This window comes from Mustela lutreola, chromosome 5 (assembly GCF_030435805.1).
Source record: "Mustela lutreola isolate mMusLut2 chromosome 5, mMusLut2.pri, whole genome shotgun sequence".
In the NCBI taxonomy this organism is placed as follows: Eukaryota; Metazoa; Chordata; class Mammalia; order Carnivora; family Mustelidae; genus Mustela; species Mustela lutreola.
In genome coordinates, this window is record NC_081294.1 from 120,190,545 (window position 1) to 120,206,722 (window position 16,178).

The 16,178-nt window shown below is 42.0% G+C and overlaps 1 protein-coding gene and 1 pseudogene across 10 annotated transcripts in view; both read right to left on the reverse strand.

Moving 5' to 3' along the window:
• MCTP1 (multiple C2 and transmembrane domain containing 1) overlaps window positions 1-16,178 on the reverse strand; it is a 543,974-nt gene that overhangs the window by 514,547 nt on the left and 13,249 nt on the right. The gene's annotated exons all lie outside the window — the stretch shown is intronic.
• On the reverse strand, window positions 9,865-14,271 carry LOC131832469 (small nuclear ribonucleoprotein E-like; annotated as a pseudogene).

Below are 16,178 nucleotides of genomic sequence, written 5' to 3' on the forward strand. Positions count from 1 at the left end.
TAAAAAATTTTAATTGGTGCTTAAGACAATAGAAGAATATGCTTCAAAACCCACTGCATATATTAATTGCCAAGTTAATTATCTATATAGGTGCTATTGAAATGTAGAGGCAGGCGAGAAAACTCTAGGATGTTGCACTCTCAGCTCCGATTCAGCCAAGTCAATTAATCATCTTCTGGGAGCATTGCTGTCCTAATTTGTATAACATTTCTAAATTATATTGATATTAGCTTTTAACAAATTGTGGGTTACAGCCCATCTGTGGGACATAAAATTGATACAATGGTCAAAACCAGCAACTCTACTAAAAAATGGACTGGAATGGAAAATATCAGAAGTTACCTTATGAAGTGTCTTGAATTTTAAACCATGCGTGTGTACATGGGTGTGTGTCCAGAGTCTGCTGTAAAATGTGATTCTTAATATGGCCATAATCATGAAAAGTTGAAAGCCAATGTTGTGTTCCAAACTTAAAGAGGTTGCAGGAGATTATAGGAGTTAAACATTCTTGTTCCAATACAGATCTTTCCAAAGGTGAACAAGTGACTATTCTAGGCTGTCAACTCAAGAGTGGTAACCAGGTCTTCCTACCACTGTCTGTACTCCCAGCACGAGCCCAGTGTCTGACAGAGAGCCAGTCTTCACCACATGATGGAGAGAGAAAACCCTAAATGGAAATAGCCAGAGACATTTGAGGATGTCAGCACTTTTCTCAACTTTAAAGAATTGGTAAAATTTCAATAACTTAAAGAATTGAATAGCAGTCCTTCTTAGAATTCATTCTTTCATTTCCTGACCATATACTAGGGCTGGGAAGGAAATAAAACTAAAAGCTTTCTACTCAGAGCAGGGAGATAATGAACTGAATGACACTGCAAAGCCACGGTGGGATCCTCCTCTCCCCCACAGTGCACTGATCCCACCCCCAGCCCTATGAAGAATGGTGAAAATATAGGTCCTAGAGCCTGAGGCTAAAAACACATTGGGGATACTAAGAAGAGCTGGTGTTAACCCTTTTCTCGGAAAAGATAAAATTAGAGCTCTGTGATTCATGCTTCCTATTTTAAACAGGAGCCCAAAGAACAAAGGTTAGATATTATATATAAAGCAGAGAGTCAGAGAACCAGGAATTAATACAGACTCATTCCCTCAGCATCAAAATGCAGCCTGCCTTTAAGGATTGGGCTTCCAGAGCTTCTCAACAATTCCTCTCCACAAATCAGTGAATTATTGCCCTCCCTAAGCAATGTATGCATCCTAGCACTGAATCAGGAAGAAGTACAGCCATAAACCCATGCAAGGGAAGGTGGTTCATCTACAGCTCGGGGCATGGATAGCGAATCAGAAGTATCAGATGTTCTTAAATAAAGAGCTGAAAACTGTACTTAATGGAACTCTTCCAGTAAAAATGCACATTAGGTTCTGCCACATGGTTACTTAGAGGGGGAGAACTCTAGTTTGAGTCAACTTACGCCTTTCTTCTTTTGCTTTGTTACTTGATTTACTCTTTGATATTTTTCAAAAAAAGAAGGATGAAAGAGAGGGAGGAAGGAAAGGAGAGAAAGGGAGAATAAAGAAAGAAAAAAGGAAAATATGCTGGCCAACTGAACATAATAAAAAATATATAAAAAATACTTCTAATAAATAAATTTGATTAATTTAATTTAATTTTAAAAAGAAGGAAAATAAATGAGAGTTTCTTTTCTAGCAAGGTGTTAGGAAACTATCCTGGGGTGCGCCCAGCACTATCTGGGCTGGTCTAGGGCCCGTCTGCCAGCAGACCATTCCCAACATGCCCAGACCGGTCTGCATCTTAGGCTGTGGGCCATACTGACTCCCAGGATTTGATAGTAAACTTTATTGTTGCAAATTTATTTTACTGAAGAAATCACTTTCTTACAAGAGCAGTGGTTTACAAGCTTGCTTGTTTTCTCCTCTTTTTAGCCAGATTTCTGAAGAAATCAGGGTCCCAGAAGGGAAATACACACCACTCTGAATATTTGAAGCAAAGGGAGTATATAACATGGGGACCTGGCTGCACAGATGGTGGACAAGCTGAGAAGCCAAACAGGGGATCACAAGGCAACCCAGAGTTTGGCAAAAAGTCAAGGGTGAGCTGAACTCACCCTTAGGAGGGATGGACAAAGGGAAGAGGTGGCTATGGCCCAGTGGTGAGGCAGGTATCACACTGCAATGAGTTGGGGGTGCGGGGGTTGGAGGCACAAGAGACGTAATACCCTTGCCAGAGCCTCTCTAAGAGGCAGAGCAGTGTCAGGACAAATACTCTGGCTTCTCTCTCTTTGAATCCACCTCTCAGTGCTGAACCCAGATGGACGTCAGCTGCCAGCCAGCAGGAGTCTGAGATGAGTAAGGAGGACACGGCTTGAACCTCAAAATCCTTCTCAGGGTCACAAAAAGCTAGTTGGTGTTTATTCCTATCCCTCATCCTTAGTCATATTCAACATGACCTGGGGTGGGCCATTGGGAGGGCTGGGGACAAATTAAGAGGAGAGGAAAAATACGACACTCACAAGGGATATTTGGAATTCACCAATCATAATGTCAAACACCTAGGGAGTGTTATATTTGATTAGTCATACATTTCAGTATTTAGTGAGTTCCTATAGGCTAGGCACAATCCAACATGCTTGGAATACAACAGTGTGTCCAGATCCACACCCTCAGGGAGGACACTAAAAAGATGGGCACTCAAACAACTATTATAATATCCCAACTGGGAACAGTGCTCCAAAGCAGAGTATATAAAGGAAAGAACCATATAATTAGAGATTTGATCAAGTCAGAAAGACAGAGAATGGTTTCCTTGAGGATGAGTTGATAGCTGGCAAATGAACAGACATGAACTAAATTCTCCAGGTAAAAGAAACAGCATAACAGGGAGAGGGGTAACCAATAAAAAGCTGTAAGTTAAGGAGAGTGCAGCTTGGAAGGAGCAAAAAAAAAGCAAGATGAGGTGCTAAAACAGGGTCCAAAACCATAAAACAGGGTCCAAAACCATAGACCATATTTTTACATGCTGACTTTACTACAGCACACCCTTCACTTTATTTTTTTTTAACTTTAATGATTGTTTTGTTCTAATGTAATTTGTTTTGTGTTCATATTCTATTTATGATAGATTTTTACTTTGGGGAGTGAAAAAAAATTTTTTTTCTTTCTTAAGTGTACCTAGGGGTGCCTGGGTGGCTCAGTGGGTTAAAGCCTCTGCCTCCGGCTCAGGTCATGATCTCAGGGTTCTCTGATAGAGCCCTGCATCAGGCTCTCTGCTCAGCAGGGAGCCTGCTTCACCCTCTCTCTCTCTCTCTCTCTCTCTGCCTGCCTCTCTGCCTACTTGTGATCCCACTCTCTGTCAAATAAATAAAATCTTTAGAAAAAAAAGTGTACCTAAAGTCTAAAAAAAGTCAGTTTAGAGAAAACCATTAAACACATATTGTACAGGTGGTAGGTAGGTAGGTATGGCAGATACTATGACTTACCGAAGTTTCAGAAATCCTGACATAAGAATAATGTTGTTGAATTATTTTAACACTGTAAGTACATCTCAACACACTGTGGTCACTGGGAAATTTCCCTCATTACATTAACTGTCCTCAAATTCTCCTCAGAACAGATATTGATAACAACTTCTGGTTTAATTCATGGTATATACCTTGAGAATGTTGCTTAATGATTAGTAAGATACAGTCTGAGGAGCTAGGTAAGATCTGTCTCATTTTAGTGTTTATTTATTTATTTATTTGACACAGAGAGAGAGAGAGAGAGAATCTTAAGTAAGTTCCAGGCTCGGCGTGGAACTGGACATGGGGATTGATCTTACAACCCTGAGATCATGACCTAAGCTGAAATCAAGAGGCAGATGTGTAACCAGATGAGACACCCAGGTGCCCTGTGCCTCATTTTACTTTTAAAAAATAATTTAGGGGGCACCCTGGTGGCTCAGATGGTTGAGAGGCTGCCTTCAGCTCAGGTTTTGATCTTAGGACCAGATATCGAGCCCCATGTCAGACTCCCTGCTCAGCAAGGAGTTTGCTTCTTCCTATCCTGCTGCTTCTCTGTTTGTGTGCTCTCTCTCTTTCAAATGAATAAATAAAAAATTAAAAACAATTTTAATTTTTAAAAATCTTAAATTAAAATTTTTAAGTTTAAATTTTTTAACTTAAATATTTTTAAAAATTTAAAAGACTTTAAAAAAATAAAAAACAATTTTATTGTTTAAAAAAAAGCACTAGTTGTTGTTTCTTTTCTATAATTGCCAGATACATGATTCAGGAGACAGAAATGGGGTGGGGAGGGGGGAAGAAAAGTATAAAAATCTAAAATCCTACAGTCCTTTGATAAATAAACAGTTGCTATTTTGGTGTTGTTCTTCTATGAACTTGTATTTATAGCTTTTACATATACACAATTGATATCACTATTTATCTAACTTTACGTATTTTTAAAATCTCAGATTATAATAAACATTGTTCTATGCCACTAGCAATGCTTCCCAAAAGCAAAGAGCACACCTGGTGCCTAGATCTTGGTTTCTTTCTTTTTTTTTTTTTAAAGATTTTATTTATTTATTTGACAGAGATCACAAGTAAGCAGAGAGGCAGGCAGAGAGAGAGGGGGAAGCAGGCTACCCCTGAGCATAGAGCCCGATGTGGGGCTCGATCCCAGGACCTCGGGATCATGACCTGAGCCGAAGGCAGAGGCTTAACCCACTGAGCCACCCAGGCGCCCCCAGATCTCAGTTTCTAATACCATTCTCCAGTAAAAGGAGCTAGGGATCCTTTGGGAAATAGTTATTTTCAGGACTAGGACAGGAAACATAAGAGATGAGCCTTGTGCATCTTTGAGTAAAAAAGTGAGGAAATACTGCAGAAAATAAATACACGTACAAAGATGGGAGTAAGCCAAAGGCATACAGCGGCCAGCTGAAAGAGCTCTCTATAGTCAAAGCTGGAGCAATCTGAGCAAAAGAGTAAATACATTAGTGTTGGGTTAAATACAAAGTATAAAATGAATATCCGTGAGTCCATCCTGCCATAAATCAATGATTGAATAAATAAATAATGGGGAGACTAGATAAATCATTTCTGCTGAATTCCAAACAATTTATGTCAATATTCCACCCTCGCGGAAGTGGAACATAACTTCCCACTCCCTAAGGATAAGCTTTGCGTGATGACCTCCTTCCAAGGAATACAGTATGGAACGTGGGGGGGCGGGAGGAATAACTTTACAGAAGCCTGCTACATGCTACCTCTGGCAAGTGACCAATGTTCACACTGACCGCAATGAGGCAGGTGGGGTGTGTGCGCCCTTGATAAGATCTGATGAGAGTGGTACTCTTCCTCTGTGGCCTTTCCCCCACAAAACCCATAACCCTGATTTAATAATGAGAAAAACATCAGACAAATCCCAATTGAGAAACAGTCTGCAAAATATCTGACTATACTCCTCAAGCCTATCAAGGTCATCGAAAAGAAGGAATGTCTGAAAAACTGTCATACTCATTAGGAGTTTAAGGAAACATGACAAAATACCACTGGTATACTGGATGGGATCCCAGAACAAACAAATGACATTAGGTTAAAACCTAAGGAGACCTGAATGAAGGCTTTAAGTTAATAATAATGTCAGTTCATTAACTATAACAAATGTACCACAGTAATGCTGAATGTTAATAATAGGGGAAACTGAGTGTTGAATATATGGGAATTTGCTATGCCATCTTTGTAATTTTTGGTAATTACAGAATTGTTCTAAAAATAAAGTTCATTTAAAATGAATACTCAAATATTTTGAAAGTATTTTAAATGATCACATAATGACATAAATATTTTGAAAGTATTTTAAATGATCACATAATGACTTACAGGAAACATAAGAGATGAGCATTACATTCTTTAAGCATTTCCCTATCGTTGAATATGTGAGCCCTTGACAATTTTTCCCTGTTAAAAGTAACTGTGATGAGCAAATATCTACATTGGAGATTTGGTTCATACCTTTGATTATGTCTTAGCAATAGATTCCTAGAAGTTCATTCTATGTTTTTAAGAAAGTTAAAGTTACATATTTATCTAATCACAATAATAACCAATAATATTGGAAGACCCGTTAGACTGTACAGCTTTTTTCTTTTTTTAATTTTATTTATTTATTTGACAGAGAGAGAGAGAGACAGCGAGAGAGGGAACACAAGCAGGGGGAGTGGGAGAGGGAGAAGCAGGCTTCCCGCTGAGTAGGGAGCCCCGTGGGGGGCTGGATCCCAGGACCATAGGATCATGACCTGAGCTGAAGGCAGACGTGTAACTGACTGAGCCACCCAGACACCCCTGATTGTGCAGCTTCTCTGAACTAAGTTCCATTTCTCTCAATAGTAAAAATAAAACAAAATAAAATAAAGTAAAATAAAATAAAATAAATAGATAAATCCAGAATTTGCATTCAACTCCCAATCTTATCCACCGATTCTTGCATTCATTCAATAAACACTTGAGAGGCTGCTATACTCCAGGCAAATATACTATCAGGAATGCTATTTAACCACCTTAAGACCTTATTATTTTATAAATCATAAAAGAACACCTAATTCATAGAATTCTTCATTTGACAGCGAAAGATCATTTCCGGATCTCTGTAGTTAGATAGTATAGGAATAGTAAGTGGTAGGCGCTTTTCAACTAATTTTTTGCAACATTTGAATCTCCAGGCCAGAGTGTGATTCTGTAGCTAAAAAAGATTGCTTCCACGTTAGCATTTGGTGATTTCTTAAAAACACTTATTTAAAAACTTAAAATCTTTACTCTATAACAAATGATTTCCTGTAGTATGTCTCTCCTTTTAACTTTGCTGCCCTCTGGTGCCGCCTAATGCCCATCCCTCGGCAGGTTCGTGTTTCTTCATCCTCCCATAAATGTTATTTTAAGCCTGGGTGTAACCACACCAGCAAAACTTCCCTTGATTGTCTTCAAAATGTCCATGTATCACCAAACTTCAAAACCATTGGCATTGTTTCCATGACATCTAACTGTTTCTTCCTAAAACTTAGAGATCACTTCAAGAAATCCAACAATAGGGGCACCTGGGTGGCTCAGTGGGTTGAGCCTCTGCCTTCAGCTCAGGTCACGATCTCAGTGTCCTGGGATCAAGCCCCGAGTCGGGCTCTCTGCTCAGCAAGGAGCCTGCTTCCCCCCTCTCTCTCTGCCTGCCTCTCTACCTACTTGTGATCTCTCTCTATCAAATAAATAAATAAAATCTTTAAAAAAAAAAAGATACATTAAAACAAAAAAAGAAAGAAATCCAACAATAGTGTCTGTTAGAAGAGTTTCTTAGAAATATTCTCTATGATGAAGAGCTGCGTGCAGATGTGTTTTGGGGGTAAAAGCGGTACCCCTTAAGATGCACCTGTAAAGACGTGAGGGGGGCAGGATTGGGAGGGAGGAAGTGGCCCACAATGTGGTCTCAACAGCATCGAAATAGATCCCACAGGGAGCCTGGACTGCAGAGGTGCCCCCAATGGAGGCAACAGGGCTGGGCCTTTGTAACCTCTCATCAAGCAGTCATCGGCTCTCAGCACCCCACTGGAGGGAGCCAACCTTGGGAGAGGCAGTTTCCCAAGGTCTAGGGCAATGTCCAGTGAGGGACACAGCTGTGGAGCCATCACAACCCACAGCCCTAGGGGTGGGAGGAAGGGCACAGCCCCAGAGAAGGGGATGTGGCTGGAGGACAGAAGTTTCACAATGGCTCTGTCCTCACTAAGTCTTTGCCTGGTAGACGACCACAACGACGATGACTACTACTACTTTACTGTTGTCATAGGTCTTAAAAGGACCAAACTCTTTTTTTTTTTTTTAAGATTTTATTTATTTATTTGACAGAGAGACACACTGAGAGAGGGAACACAAGCAGGGGGAGTGGGAAGAGAGAAGAGGCTCCCTGTTGAGCAGAGAGCCAGACGCAGGACTGGATCCCAGGACTCTGGGATCATGACCTGAGCCCAAGGCAGACGCTTAACTGACTGAGCCACCCAGGTGCCCCAAGATGATCAAACTCTTGAAAATGAAGTCCACAGTCGAAGGACACTTTTTTTTTAATCAAGGAGACTTCTGAGAGACTGCCATGAAACAGTGCAGGCGAGCGGGCACCCCTACATTGCTGCTCCCTGCATAGTGTCTAAGGTAGGCACTCTGCAAATATCTTCGGAGGATGAAAAGGAATGACACCTCAAAATAAAAATGTAAATAATATAAAAGGACCAACACTGAGATGAAGATGCCTACGTCAGTTCTCAGCAAAAACCCGAGGGAGGACTATGTGGAAAGCTGTGAGCAGAGACAGATTCGGAATCACATCCTAAATCTCTATTTGAGAAATTGATGATTTCTGTCTTTATTTAACCTTGAAAAATAAAGTCCCTGTAGTAGTTGTAGCAATGAGATCCTCAGGGGAGTAAGAGGTAGAGTCACTGAAACTTATGATTTTGTGAACAAAAGTTTGCATTTAACTTTCTTATGTTGGTTTCATCTGTTTGTTGGTTTGTTTGTTTGTTTTTTCCAGACCTTATGTAATTGTTCTGAATCTGAAGATTTAAAACATGGTAACTAAATCCTTTCTTTAAAAACAGAAATTTGGACTTATGCAGGGTTTTATTTGAAAAAGTTCACTGGGGGTGCCTGGGTGGCTCAGTAGGTTAAGCCTCTGCCTTTGGCTCAGGCCATGATCTGGAGTACCACATCAGGCGCCCTGCTCAGTGGGGAGTCTACATCTCTCTCTGCCCTTCACCTTGCTTGTGCTTGCTCTCACTCACTCTCTCTCTTAAATAAATAAAATATTAAAAATATTAAAATAAAAAATTAAAATTAAAACTTTTCTTCAATTAATAGGAAAATTATTAATTATTCAATTTGATTTCATATTTGTGGAGTATTTGCTATGTGCAGGGCATATATTAAGCAGAGAGAAACTAAAAGTGACCCCTTCAGAGACACTCCACTTGGGCTGTGGTGAAGAAACATTATCGAGTGTAGGAAGGCCAATCATCATAACACTATTATCTGCAAAGTGCAGGCGGCCCCTTGTTTCCTGAACTGGTGAGGTTCCAGAAAGCTGTTTACGGACTTCATTGGCCCAGGGAAGCAATATCACAAATGGGGCTGGTTTCCAGATGAGACCTCCTAATACCATCCTAGGAGCTCCAGTCCAAGCTCTGGGGGCAAGAAATTATTAGGGACAGGAGAACATGGGACGTTGTTCACTCCTTTGCCAGGTCCATTCATTCTATAGCAAAGCTCTGGATCAAAGAAAGTCTTCAGATAGCATTCTCCCTTCCCGCACACCTCCATTCAAATCTCTACTATTTTCTAGCCTCTTGGCATGCTCGCCAACAATGAAGTCCAGCAGCAACCCCTCACGCCCAGGTCACTGCCCCAAAATCTACAGACTGAGCTAATCCATTGGGCTCCCACCAACTCTACCCATCCCCATCAAAATGTATATCTATCCATCAAAATGTAAATCTTTTCTATCCAGGAATTTTTAAAATTTTATTTATTTATTTGACAGAGAGAGATCACAAGCAAGCAGAGAGGCAGGCACAGAGAGAGAAGGGAGCAGGCTCCCCGCTGAGCAGAGAGCCCAATGCGGGGCTCGATCCCAGGACCCTGAGATCATGACCTGAGCCAAAGGCAGAGGCTTTAACCCACTGAGCCACCCAGGCGCCCCAACGGAGAGAGAGCACAAGCAGGCAGAGAAGCAGGCAGAGAGAGGGTTTTTTTTTTTTAAAGATTTTATTTATTTATTTGATAGAGATTGCAACTAGTCAGAGAGGTAGGCAGGGAGAGAGAGGAGAAAGCAGGCTCCCCGCTGGGCAGTGAGCCCGATGTGGGGCTCGATCCCAGGACCCTGGGAGCTGACCCGAGCTGAATTCATTCATGCTAAAGTAGGAATGATCAGTCCTTAAGACTGTGTGCCAAGGGCTGCTGGAGGAAACCACCTGAGAGGCTCCAGAAGACGAGGGTGTAACTTTTAAAGAAAATGCCTGTTAAGTCAAATGTGGAGAATAACAGCCCATTAACAGTGACTGTGGCGGGGGAGGGGGGCAGGCAATAGAGGAGAATAATTATTGTGTGTTGAGTGTTTACCATGTGGCAGGAACTCACGCTAAAGGATACCATCGGGTAAGTATGTTATTCACCCAGTTTTACAGAAGAGAAATGTGGGATCTGGAGAGGCTAGCGGTTTAGTGAACTCTGGAAGACAGTCTGCCCAGTCCTCTCTCCACCATGGCGAAGCCAGTAGGATCCTGACTCCGGAGGTGGGCAGCTCACTTTGGCCACTCTTCTTTTGCATGATTCCTTCTCTTCCTTTCTACTGAAACCAGAGATCCTCTAGAGGCAAATTTTTTCCAGACTGCGACAGTCAAGACAGCAGAGAAACTGAGGCAGTGATGGATGGATACTACCAAAGCATATTTGTGAAAATGAAACTGCTTCTAAGTGGGGTGTGAATGAGGACCTGCTCGTGACTAGACCCTGTAAAAGGAGAAGGCAGTATCTTAACTTCCTCAGTGCATTTATCCCCCAAGCATCAGTATCTACCTATGGAAAGTATGATGGATAGGGTCTTTTCCAACATTCTAGGCCTCAGTTAACGAGAGAGCCTTGAAGTTAACTCAAGTGTTATCATTTGTACCAGAGCTGACTTTAAGATTACTCATCTCATTACTATGGCTTTACAATAGTATAGAAGGGCATTAAAAAAGGAATCTGATGTACTTTTCCATTCCATACACTATGCTCATTTTACATTAAAAATATAGGAAAAACAGTCTTCTCCTGCAGGGCTGGTGAAAACCCTGTGCCCCACGCCAGAAGCTAGGCCCAGCAGCTCACAGATCAATGTTTCAGGTGCCTGATCATTCATCTTGCCAACTGCTGATTATTGACAGAACCCTAAGGGCACATGGGTGATTTTTGCTTGCCCACGGCAATATTTCTCTAATAGAAACAATCCCACAGCATGTATTGTCATCTGATAATAACATGAAGGCAATCGAAACAATTAATTATTCAATTAATGAACAAATGTTTTGGAAAAATGCTCCCAACAAGGGACGTCTGAAAAAACAAACTACATGGTCTTCTCATTGATCACGTCTAGTTGGAGACACTTTGGAGCAGGGTAATACCGTCTCCTTTTAGCATGATCCGACCCACTTGTTTTCTTGACTTTGTTTTAGAATGAATCTCTTCTGCTCTGCCCAATACAAGGTTCATGCACTCATCCAAACCAATGACACAGCCCTCTGCATGGTCACTTGTACCTTATGCCATACCTGAATCCAAGATCTGTTTTGCAAGTATCTGAAGATGAGGTTGACGGGCTGCACCATCACCTTCTAGGCTTTCTGGCTCTAGCCACCGTATGCCATGGTGGGTGCCGACAAAGACCACATGCTAGCTCAGAAAATGGCCAGAACAATCCGATTTGCCTTTAAGGACCTGCTTCTCTCTCACTTTCAGTCCCTATGGTTTGGGTTGGATTACCCTCATTGTGGGGCACTAAGGTACACCTATGATGTGGCCAAGCACCTCATCCCCTGGCCACAAGGAGTAAAGTAAGAGCCCAATTATTCCAGTGAGACTCATTTCAAAAAACTGTGTGCCAAGGGCTGCTGGAGGAAACCAACCAAGAGGGAAGATGCCCAGAGCCAAGCAGTTCTGAGGGAACCTAAGTAGGAGGGGGAAGGGCAGAGGCAGAGAGAGCCGATGGCATAGTTTGAAGCTCTGCATCCAGAGCTCTGGGTCTTTTCAGGGGTGAGCCGATACACTCTCTGTTGAAGTCACATCCAGAAAGAGTTGAGCTTCTATCGCTCATAAGGAAAGAGTCCTGAAGAAGACATCTGTCTGGGCTCCATTCATCTCATTAGACACCTGCATTCCTGACTGCGGCTCCTCAGATGTTCCTATTAATATGATGAGAACCATTGTGTGCTCCTGGGCCTGATCCACCTGGCAGAACCCACAGGCCCGGCCTCAGTAGCAGGTGCATCTCCTGGGTCCTGGCAAACCAGGCCTCAGTTCTCTGTCAGGCGCTTACACTCCCCCCTCCTTCCCACAGGCTGCTGCCCAAACAAGAGACTCAGGCTTCCGGGAAGGGATCTCCAGGTTAGGTCTATGGCTGGCTTCTTTTAGAGGGAGTTAAGGGTGATTCCATTTGTCAAGGCCCAGAGTTCACAGCACAGATCCACGTCCCTCTGAACTAGCCATCTCTTGGGTTTGAGAGCTGCCTTCTAACTTAAACAAAGCTCTTTCTTCAGAACGACTCCATAGTGTGGGCTTTTACCTTTTTTAGCACATTTCTTTCTTTTTTTTAAGATTTTATTTATTCATTTGACAGACATATATCACAAGTAGGCAGAGAGGCAGGCAGAGAGAGATAGGAGGAAGCAGGCTCCCCGCTGAGCAGAGAGCCCAACACGGGGGCTCGATCCCAGGACCCTGAGATCATGACCTGAGCTGAAGGCAAAGGCTTTAACCCACTGAGCCACCCAGGCGCCCCAGCACATTTATTTCTAAAACACGGCCATGGGATCACTGAGAGAAAAGAGTATAGCTAAGGGGACAAACGTCTGGTGCAAAGTAGACCAACAGCACTTTCCATGAGGTAACTAAGCCTCTGTATCTCCTGTGAAGAGGAGTCCCCATGGCTTCATTTAGTGGGGTGTCCACACTACCTGACAGTGACATTTATCTTCAATGTATATTTACTATTTTCCCAGCTAAGAGGACAAATCTCTGGAGGGCAGAGCCATGGGTCCACAGAAGCCAGAACAGAGACATGTGAGTGCAGCCCATAGGCAGCAAATATTGACCCCTGAGGAGGATAACTAAGAGGATTCCATATCACATTATCTAGGAAAGACATCTTTCTTTTCAGTGGTTCAGTCCCAAAGAAGACTCTATACAAGGGAAGAGAAATCAACTTTCAGGAAACAGAATCCAATATTAACAATAAACTCCAGTTACGACCAATTTAGGGTTCTAATTATATATTGCTCACAGTAAATGCTACAGGCCACAACTGGCTACTTATTTCTGGGCACATCTACTTATCTTTCCAGGAAGCTAGTCTATAGTTCTTTCTAAGAACCAATCCATGTCCCCTGCAAGTTTCCGGGATAAATGAATATAAAATTTGAAAATTTAAAGACTCAGGTTTTGATTCCCCCCTCCCCCCCAGGGCTAATGGGGCCATCTTACTTCATGAGAGCTATCACTGAGTCTTCCTTTTGACCCAAGAGTACTAATGGAGGTTTTTGGAGTCCATAGGTTGGAAGTCATTGACTTCCTTGCTTGAAGGTGAATCAACAATGATGGATTTGTGTCCATTTGTATTTCTTTCTTTCTTTTTTTTCTTTTTTTTTCAAAGATTGTATTTATTTATTTGACAGAGATTACAAGCAGGCAGAGAGACAAGCAGAGAGAGAGAGGGAAGCAGGCTCCATGCTGAGCAGAGAGCCCAATGCTGGGCTTGATTCCAGGACCCTGGGATCATGACCTGAGCTGAAAGCAGAAGCATTCACCCATTGAGCCATCCAGGCACCCCTCTTTTTTATTTCTTTATGAAGAGAATGCAGGTCACCACTGTGGTTGCCTGGGGAGATCAAAGCTTGAGAGGCAGGCCTCACTTGGGTGGGTCTTGTTATAATTTCTGGGCCCTAATCTGCTAGAAACACTAGAATCCATACCCTGAGCTTTCATAAAGTAGCAAATAGGCTGCTAATACTACTACTTTAGGTTTGATTGATGGACTAGAGTCTCACTGAGGAGTTTTGATATTTCCTTTTTTTTTTTTTCCTACTATAACACTGTATCATAAATATCATGGTGAGGTTTTATGCCCTTTAAGCTTTCCTTGTTGCTTAAGCACAACTGTCAATCTGTTTCACAAATGTGAATATTGGCTGTACATGAAAGTATAAAACTTAGATTTTTATATCTAAGAAAATACATAGTAAAATAGAAAACTTAAAACTCCCTCACCACGTTTCAGATCTGTTCAACAAGCAGTCTTCCTAATTAACCAAGATTACGTTAACAAAATACACAGATTTAAATGTATACCTCCTTACAGAATCCCTTCCCAAGGTTCTTCATTTCTTTTCCCCATCCTAACTTCAAGAAAGAAACTGGAAGCTCACAAAATATATGCCTTCCATAATTTACAGATGTAACATCTAAATCACCAGGCTTTATCTCATTTTCACCTCCACTTAGGCTCAGAAATGTGCTGTCTCTGAGAATCTGTCCCCTGAGTACTGACAAAGGGAGATTAGATTGCATTTCCTGCCTTCATTTACCTTCCAATAGTGTGCAATAAAAAGGCAATAGGAAGAATGAAATGGCCTGTTTTTCCAGGGGGAAAGATATTTTCATCTTTCATATTTCTGTTTCTTACAGACATTTTTAAAATACAACATCTTGGGAGAGGGAAGTAGCCCCAACCAACACTGTTACCCTCTTACGAAGCACGTCAATGAGTACGGTGTGGCTCCACAGGGAGCAGTCAAGAACAGCTATTCCCAGACCAAAGTCATGAACTTCCTGCAGATGGTTCTCCTCTTCATGGAGGAGCATCGGAGCTCTAACGACAGCTTTAGAACTTGTGAAAGTCCACAACTCCCCATGGCCCACAAGGTCCTGCGTAAACTGACCCCAGCCAACCATTCCACACTGCGCCCCCATACCTACCTTCTTACCAAATTCCAGCTGTGCAGGCAAAACTTCTCTAAGTGCCTTCTGCAGTAGTGTCCTGTGCCCAGAACTATTTGCTACATTCCTTCCTACCTTCTGTTCCCCCAAATCTGGCCACATCCTGTTCGTTCTTTGCTCTCATCCTAAAGATCACTTCTTCAGGAAAGCCTTCCCTGCCCCTCCCCTTCGGGCAAGCTCAGGTTGGGACCACTTAGAACTGACTATCTGTATTTCTCTGTACCCCTCTGAATCCATGATTACAATTATAATGGAGCGTGACTTGTGATATTTTAAAAACTGTAATGGAAATTTCTCCTACTAGATCATAAACTCTCCAAGAGCAGGAACTGATGTGTCTTCTCTAGCAAGGTATTAACAAGAAACCATGTCTACTGTAGGGCAGATCTTTTCATAAATATGTGAGGAAGGGAGAGAGAAAGGAAGAAAGATCTATTACCAAAATTGTTGGTACTGTAGCAGAAGGAGATCTTCCAGCTACATAGGTATATCTCAGACTGGTTCATTATAGAGAACATTGAACCAAATCTTTTCACCACTCCAAGACTTCTAGAAAAGTCTGAGCTCATGAGCCGATGTAGCAGCTTTAATGTGGGGAGAGTGATGCACCATGGCAGTTAGACTCAAGAGTTTTTGGAGCCAGGCACTTACTTAGGTACAAAAATCCCAGCTCTGCCACTTACCGCCCTTTCTGAGTGATTTCCTCACCCTTTCTGAGCCTCCACTGATTCATCCATAAAATGAGGCTAAGAATTTTGGCCCCTTTTACAGTTGTCTCAAAGGCTAGAAGTAATGACTGCCAAGCACTCATGACAAAGATTTTAGTGCTGTTATTACGGTTACCAAGAAACATTAGAAGTCGTATTAGATTCAGAAGATATTCTATCTTGCCTTTTTCCTTGCTAAAGGAATATACCCCAACCAGGCATAGTCACCAACAACTAGTTGCTTAGAAAATAAGGTGTTTTCCTGTCCCGAGATCCTAACACCTAGACTAACTGCAGAATGCATCATTTTATTTTTCACAGGCATTTAACAATCTGATTGGATGTCCAGATACATGTACAGAATTCACAACAAGAATGATCTGAAAAAGATTCACCAAAAATGATCTGAAAAATTTCAGGATCTGAAAAATATTCGCTGAGCGTGCCAAGAAACAAACTAACCCATTCACACTCATTCTATATTTCTGGACACTTTCCTCCAAAAAATAATGGCACATTCTTCCAGTTGTATCTCCAAAACAAACTGGAGACTTGGACCCTTTGGTAAGTCTGGTATTAGAGGAATGCCAGAATCAACCACGAATCAATGGTTTGGGTAGCAGTCACACACCCATCATGGGTGTGCTGATGTGGCCTTGCTAACAAGCAGAGTGGGGGTTTCTGG